The sequence below is a fragment of the Argopecten irradians genome, chromosome 5 (genome assembly GCF_041381155.1).
Source record: "Argopecten irradians isolate NY chromosome 5, Ai_NY, whole genome shotgun sequence".
NCBI lineage: Eukaryota > Metazoa > Mollusca > Bivalvia > Pectinida > Pectinidae > Argopecten > Argopecten irradians.
This window is the reverse complement of record NC_091138.1, coordinates 9147410-9154338: the sequence shown is the minus strand read 5'-3', so window position 1 is coordinate 9154338 and position 6929 is coordinate 9147410.

Genomic DNA, 6929 nt, shown 5'->3' with positions numbered 1-6929 from the left:
TGGTCCTTCCAGGTTTCCAATTAACAATAATCACAAATCCACAAGGAAATTGAATGTCCACCGATGATTTGTAAAGCTCCAGGCAATATGAATAAATCCACACAAAGTGTTGTAATAATCCAAAGATAAAGTCACAATAGCTCTCCCAATAGAATCTTATATGGCGCTGTACAATTCTTGATATGTCTTATTACAGGTCTCATTACAGTTCTGATTAGCCTTGGACAGCTGGAGTATATATAGCTAAACCGTAATTCAAGAATATTGGAGAACCTTCTACTTCTAGAAATATCTAACTAAAAACAGTAAACAAGTAAACACACATCACTTTCTGGAAATAGATCATTCTAGATCTCTACTTAAAATCAACATGTTTACAAACATATTTGTTTATATACATGATTATATTCTAGAAAGTTCTATAACCTAAATCAATGATATGACCTTCATAGGATGTATTGATAAAAAAAGCTATAGGAGTTATCTCCCTTATCTCATAACTACATGTATTTAGTGTCATACATAACACACCCCTCCTTAAAGAAAAGAAAGTTTTCTTGAAAAGGAAACTTTCTTGACATATCAAGTAATATTTAAATCCTTGATAAAGCATCAGCTAGAATATTGTCTTTCCCTTTGATATGTTTGATGTCAAGATTGTATTCTTGCAAAGTCAAACTCCACCTGAGAATTCTTTGGTTTTTGTTTTTCATTTTCCCAATGAATGTCAAAGGGTTGTGGTCGGTGAAGACCAACACAGGCACAACTGTAGTGCAGAGATACACATCAAATTGGTTCAAGGCCAAAATCAACGCTAAACATTCTTTCTCAATGGTGGAATAATTTCTCTGGTGTTTGTCAAACTTTTTCGAGAAATAACAAATTGGATGGTCAATTTGTTCAGTACCTTCTTGCATCAAAACAGCACCAACACCTACATCACTGGCGTCAACAAACAGTTTAAACTGTTTATTAAAATCTGGAGCAGTCAGAACTGGTGAGTTTGATAGTATGGCTTTCAATTTCTCAAAAGCAGACTTACATTCGTCTGACCAGACAAATTTGACATTTTTCTTTAACAAAGCAGTAAGTGGAGCTGCTATAACAGAGAAATTTTGACAAAATTTTCTGTAGTATCCAGCCATACCAAGAAATCTCATCAGCTCTCTCTTGCTTCCAGGAGTTGGAAAATCTATAATTGATTCTACTTTGGCCTGAACAGGTTTAACCTGCCCCTGTCCTACAACATGGCCTAAAAATTCAACAGTTGCATGACAAAATTTCACATTTCAATAAGTTTACAGTCAATTTCATGGTAGTGAGTCTTTCGAAGAATTCACGAATCCCGCGTAGATGGTCTTCCCACGTGTCGTGGTAGTTGATGACGTCATCAATGTATCCATCGCAGCCTTCCAGGTCTGATATCACGCTGTTAAGAAGACGTTGAAATGTTGCCGGGGCATTCTTCATACCAAACGGCATAACTTTGTACTGGTACAAACCTTGTGAGGTTACAAATGCCGACACTTCTTTAGCTCTTTCTGTTAATGGCACCTGCCAATACCCTTTCAACAGGTCAAACTTGCTTACGTACTTGGCTTTGCCAACTTTGTCAATACACGAGTCAATCCTTGGAATTGGATAAGAGTCTGTTTTACTGACAGAGTTTACTTTTCTGAAGTCAGTACAGAACCGGTACGTCTTGTCTGGCTTTGGCACCAGAACACATGGAGAGCTCCATTCACTTTTGCTTGGTTCAATAATATCATTGTCCAACATGTATTGAATTTCTTTCTTTAAGTGTTCTTCTTTCAAAGGATTGACACGGTAAGGATGTTGCTTGACAGGTGGCGCATCGCCTACATCCACGTCGTGATAGATAGCATCTGTTTTGCCTGGTGTATCCGGAAACAAATGTTTAAACTCAAGTATCAAATCTTTCAGTTCATTGCGTTCCTTTTCTGATAGATGACACAGTTTCTTGTCCAAGTTCGCGAGCACATCTGAATTCCGTAACTTAACACCACAGTCTAAACCTACATCTTGTACACCACCATCTAAGTCTAATTTACAAATATCAGCTGTACTTTCACTTTGTGATGGTACAGAGGCCAAAGTAGCAATAGGTTGAGAGGTCTTGCTCTCTTCTCTATCTACATATTTCTTAAGCATATTAACATGACATAATTGAGTTTTCTTGCGCCTCCCTGGAGTTTGTACAATGTAGTTAACACCATCAACCTTTTTCTCAACAATATAAGGTCCAAAATATCTAGCTTGCAAAGGCTGACCCGGTATTGGTAATAGAGCCAAAATTTTGTCACCTGGATCAAAACTTCTTGCACGGGCATCTTTATCATACCATGTTTTCATTTTGGTTTGAGTAAGGGCCAAATTTTCTTTTGCCAATTCACATGCCCTTGTCAACCTTTGCTTAAAGTTACACACATAATCTAAGAGATTCACTTTAGAATCTTCGTCCAAAATTTTGTCTTTCAAAATTTTCAAAGGACCACGTACAGTGTGCCAAACACAAGTTCAAAGGGACTGAAGCCAAGAGATTCTTGTACAGATTCTCTAACGCCAAACAACAGCATGTGTATACCTTCGTCCCAATCTCTTTTGTTTTCAAAACAATAAGATCTCATCATATTCTTCAATGTCTGATGAAAACGTTCTAAAGCACCCTGAGACTCTGGATGATAAGCACTAGACTTATACTGCTTGATCTGGAGCTGGTACATGACTTGTTGAAAAATACCAGACATGAAATTCGAACCTTGGTCCGATTGGACAGCTTTTGGAAGACCAACCAATGTAAAGAATTTAACCAAAGCCTTGACTATGTTAGGGGCTTTAATATTCCTGAGTGGAATGGCTTCAGGAAAGCGTGTGGAAGCACACATAATAGTTAAAAGATACTCATTCCCAGACTTAGTTTTGGGTAGAGGACCTACACAGTCTATAATGACTCTACTAAATGGTTCCTCAAATGCTGGAATGGGGTGCAAAGGTGCAACAGGGATTTTCTGATTAGGTTTCCCTACCACCTGACAAGTATGACAAGACCTACAAAAATCAGCCACATCCCGTTTCAACTTGGGCCAAAAGAAGTGATCTAAGATCCTGTTATAAGTCTTGGTCACACCTAGATGCCCTGCCATAGGTACGTCATGAGACAAACTTAGAATATCTTGCCTATACCTCGGTGGGACAACTATTTGATTGACAACCTTCCAGTCTTCCTCGGGAGACACATCAGGGGGGCGCCACTTGCGCATCAACACGCCTGACTTACGGAAGTAACAAACTGGGACTTTCTCAGCCTCTTCCTCACTCAAAGCCCGATTACACAGTAAGGAGATTTCAGGATCTTTTTCCTGTTCTACTATAAGCTCCTCTCTAGACAAAGATGATTTACTCATCATGTCAGACAAAGAAGTACCCTTGTTAGGAACAACTCTATTACTATCAAAGTCTACAGGATTGCTCAAAAGATCACACTTGCTCCCGACATCCTCTATATCATGAGCCAAGAAAGTGTCACCTAACCCTGGACTATAATGATCCTCAACTACTGCAACATCAGAAACCTTCTTACTCATTGAACGAGTTACAGCACAAGAAGGGAAAATACCAGGAAATTCCCTGTTGAATAGTCTCAGCATCATCTGTTTTATCTGGAATACTGGACACTAAGGGATCTACCCTAACTTTCTCTCCAGCCAAGTCATTGCCTAAAATGAGCGACACGCCCTCTATGGGAAGTTCCGGTCTAACACCAATGGTGACAGGCCCAGTAACCAAATCTGACTTTAAATAAACACAATGGAGAGGCACATTAACAAAACCTAACTCTACACCTTGAAGCAAAACACTACTACCAGATGAGGTCTCCTCAGACAAAGGCACTACGCCATCTAATATCAAAGAATGAGAAGCCCCAGTATCTCGCAAAATCTTCACAGGTTTCAAGTTGGTAATGTCACTAGTAAGTGAAACAAAACCTTCAGAAATGAAGGGAGAGTACTTCTCCAAGACACTATCAGACTCTGAGCTCTTAATCTCAACAGACACTTTAGAATCTTCCACAATATCACTAAGTTTCTGACTAGGCTTTGACATAGCTAACACAGAAGGAACTGACTGTTTACGCCTTTGCTCCTTACGCTGGAGAGAATAACATTCAGACATAACATGCCCTACTTTCTTGCAGTAATTACAAACAGGACCAGAAGGAGACCCCACACCTACCCTATCATCTGTTTTAGAAGCAGACTTAGTTTTATCACCTAATTTAGGTTTGTCGTTGGAAGGGCCACTAAAGGTTGGGTTCCTAGGCTGACCAAATTTACTAGTACCTGTGGTACTGTTTTTGTCTTGAGAACTGTTTTTAACAAATGAGCCTTTGTGGGTGAGAGCGTAATCATCAGCCATTGTAGCTGCTTCACTAAGTGTTTCAACTTTTCTCTCATCTAAATGAGTTTTTATGTTTGTGTGGACACAACGTTTAAACTCCTCTATCAACAATAATTGCCTCAATTTACCGAAATCCTCATCAATTTCTTTAGAATCACACCACCTATTAAATAATTGTTCCTTTTCTCTGGCAAATTCTACATGAGTTTGTTCATCTCTCTTTCTCGAGTTTCGAAATTTCTGGCGGTAAGCCTCAGGAACTAACTCATAAGCTTTCAAAATAGCTTTCTTGACTACTTGGTAATTTGAAATTTCATCTACAGATAAAGAAGAATAAATGTCTCTAGCTTTACCAATCAAGACACTCTGAAGAAGCATTGTAAGCTTATCTTCAGGCCATTTCATACTGTCAGCTATTTTCTCAAAATGCAGAAAATACTTGTCAACTTCTTTCTCTTGAAAAGGAGGAACTAACCTTATGTTTCTACTGACATCAAAACCTCTGTTTCCTTGTAAACCCCTAAAAGTTGGATTACTTGAACTGTCTTGAGAAGCTAGTTCTAATTCTTTAATTCTAAGTTCTGTTTCAGCTTGAATTTTTTGCTTCTCTAGCTCTAACATCTGATCTCTCTCTTTTTCTTTTAATTCTTTCTCAATTTCTTTTTCTCTTAACTCTCTTTCTTTGTCTATTTCTTTTTCTCTTAACTCTCTTTCTTTGTCTATTTCTTTTTCTCTTAACTCTCTTTCTTTGTCTATTTCTTTTTCTCTTAACTCCTTTTCTATTTCTCTTTCTCTCATTTCTTTCTCTATTTGTTTCATTTTCATTTCATGTTCAAGTTCCATTTGTCTAATTTGGATTTCTGAAGTGACTGTTTCCTTTATACTATCTAATGCACTAGAGTCAAATTTGCCATTGTCAACAAAATATCTTATAATTACATTCCTAATTTCAGCTTTCCTCAAATTAGTTTTGATAGTAAGGCCTAAATGTTTACCCAATAACAGTAAATCCTTCTTACTAACTTGCAAAAGAACTTCCAGGGATGGCGCTTTTAACAAACTGTTCTACCTGCATAGTAGTCATATTTATCTAGCTGTTGGTTTCAAATGTAAACTCAAAGTTTGTACACAAATTTTGAAAATTTCTAAATTAATTTTTCAAAGTTAGATTTCACAAATTAAATATCGATCCCGGACGAGCCCCCAATTCTGTTACATTAACGAATAACAGAAAGGAGAAACCAGCAGCTAAATTCAAAACACAATTTAATTATATATACAATATTATACAGAGATGGTTTACAATGTCTAAAGTAATTGGTGGTGGTACAAGAGTAGTACGATGATTTAAAGTGTTACTTATCTGTATGCGAATGTCCTGGTATAATCCTTGGTCCTTCCAGGTTTCCAATTAACAATAATCACAAATCCACAAGGAAATTGAATGTCCACCGATGATTTGTAAAGCTCCAGGCAATATGAATAAATCCACACAAAGTGTTGTAATAATCCAAAGATAAAGTCACAATAGCTCTCCCAATAGAATCTTATATGGCGCTGTACAATTCTTGATATGTCTTATTACAGGTCTCATTACAGTTCTGATTAGCCTTGGACAGCTGGAGTATATATAGCTAAACCGTAATTCAAGAATATTGGAGAACCTTCTACTTCTAGAAATATCTAACTAAAAACAGTAAACAAGTAAACACACATCACTTTCTGGAAATAGATCATTCTAGATCTCTACTTAAAATCAACATGTTTACAAACATATTTGTTTATACATGATTATATTCTAGAAAGTTCTATAACCTAAATCAATGATATGACCTTCATAGGATGTATTGATAAAAAAGCTATAGGAGTTATCTCCCTTATCTCATAACTACATGTATTTAGTGTCATACATAACATTATTGTTATGTTTTTAGGGATTTCCATTTAGGATGGAAATCCCTATTGTTATTGTTCTGTTTTTTCTTCTTATTATTTTTCTTTCTTTTTCTTATTTCCACAAATCTTGTTCCCAGGATATCTCTAGAACAAAATAAGGTACGACGCTCAACTTTGGACACGTTATGAATGTACATACGATCTTGAAATGTACGTTCGATATTTTACAAAAATGTTCAAGGTCAAGGTCACAGACGTAAAAAACAATTTTTTGGAACGAAGTTTAAACGCTCATAGCTTCATTACCGTACGGTGTACATCATTCACGTTTTGTTATTCAGATAGATCTTGACATTGCGCGTGCTTTTCCCATGCCATGTTATCAGAGATTATGTCAAGGTCAAGAGTTCGCTACGGGGTCAAACAAAGGTCAAAAACGAAATTCACCACAGAAAAGTTTTGAAAGTTGGATATGAAAGGGCATGCCCTCAGAAATATATAATGACAAGTTTTAAGGTCATGTGATCCAAAATGGCGGAGATATAGGCCTTTGAAAAAAGGCTATTTTGGCGTTTTCCCGCCAAATTTTTTAAGGTTTCAGCGCCTTTAATACT